Consider the following 1,371-nt stretch of genomic DNA (forward strand, 5'->3'; position numbering starts at 1 on the left):
GGTAAAGCGAGAGAGGAGGTTGAAATTGGCGAACCAGCAATAGAACTTGAGGAAGAGATGGCAGAAGCAAATCGCACCCTTTTGGACTATGCTTGTCCAGCAATTGATGGGACTGCTTCCAGCATTTGCAAACCCACAATTCAGGCCAATAATTTCAAAATCAAGCCTGCAATCATCCAAATGATTCAGACAAGTATTTAATTTAGTGGGTTGCCAAGTGATGACCCTAATGCACATATTGTTAACTTCCTAAAAATATGTGATACATTTAAACATAATGGAGTTAGCGATGATGCTATTAGGCTTAGATTATTTCCATTTTCATTGCGTGATAGAGCTAAAGATTGGCTTAACTCACTCCCTGCAGGAAGCATCACCACTTGAAATGATTTGACCCAAAAATTCTTGGCTAAGTATTTTCCACCCTCTAAAACAGCAAAATTAATTAATGATATCACTACTTTTGCTCAATTAGAGAGGGAATCTTTGTATGAAGCATGAGAACGATTCAAGGAGATGCTTAGGAAGTGTCCTCCCCATGGGATACCAACTTGGCGACAAATCCAAACTTTTTATAATGGTATTACCCCATTTAATCGTTCCATCATTGATGCAGTTGCAGATGGCACAATCATGAGGAAAACGCCAGATGAAGCCTATGATCTAGTGGAAGAGATGGTGTCAAACAGCTACCAGTGGAGTAATGACCGAACTGATCGAAGGGGAGTACACCACATCGATTCCCTTGCAGCCATATCTGCTCAACTTGCTAGCCTGAATAAAAAATTTGATACTTTTATTATTGTAGCAATGAATACATCATCTAGCATCCCATGTGATTTCTATGGTCAAATAGGACATATTAATTCTGACTGTCCATTAGGTAATCATTTTGCTTCACATGAGAATGCTAATTTTATCTCTCATACTGGCAGGCCGAATTTCAACCCCTACTCGAACACATACAACCCAAGGTGGAGGAATCATCCAAATTTTTCATGGAACAACAACCAGCAAAAAACATTCATGAGATTCCAACAACAGCCACCCCCATAAGAAAAGAAGAGTAATTTGGAAGAAATGATTTCTAAGTTCATCAATGCTACTAAAGCAAAGCTCCAAGAATATGATAAGAGATTCTTAAGTCAAGAAGCATCAATCAAGAACTTAGAAGTCCAAATGGGGCAGATTGTGAATCTGTTGTCGAAAAGAAAGGAGGGACGGCTGCCCAACAATACGAAGAAGAATCCAAGAGAGCAAGTAAATGCCATAGCTTTGAGAAGTGGGAAGACAATTGGCGAGACCCAAAATGATGACAAGGAAGCTAAAGTATCCGATTCACAAAAGGAGACTGAAGGGAGTACACCTAAA

The 1,371-nt window shown here is 39.5% G+C and overlaps 1 non-coding gene across 1 annotated transcript; it reads right to left on the bottom strand.

Annotated features, from left to right (window-relative positions):
* Positions 1–438: 438 nt before the first annotated feature.
* On the bottom strand, positions 439–545 carry LOC148801277 (small nucleolar RNA R71). The gene has a single exon (XR_016084878.1). It is a non-coding gene; the product is annotated as a small nucleolar RNA R71 (small nucleolar RNA).
* Between the last annotated feature and the right edge of the window lie 826 nt (positions 546–1,371).

This window comes from Nelumbo nucifera, chromosome 3, assembly GCF_055504915.1.
Source record: "Nelumbo nucifera cultivar China Antique chromosome 3, China Antique-T2T, whole genome shotgun sequence".
Classification (NCBI taxonomy): domain Eukaryota; kingdom Viridiplantae; phylum Streptophyta; class Magnoliopsida; order Proteales; family Nelumbonaceae; genus Nelumbo; species Nelumbo nucifera.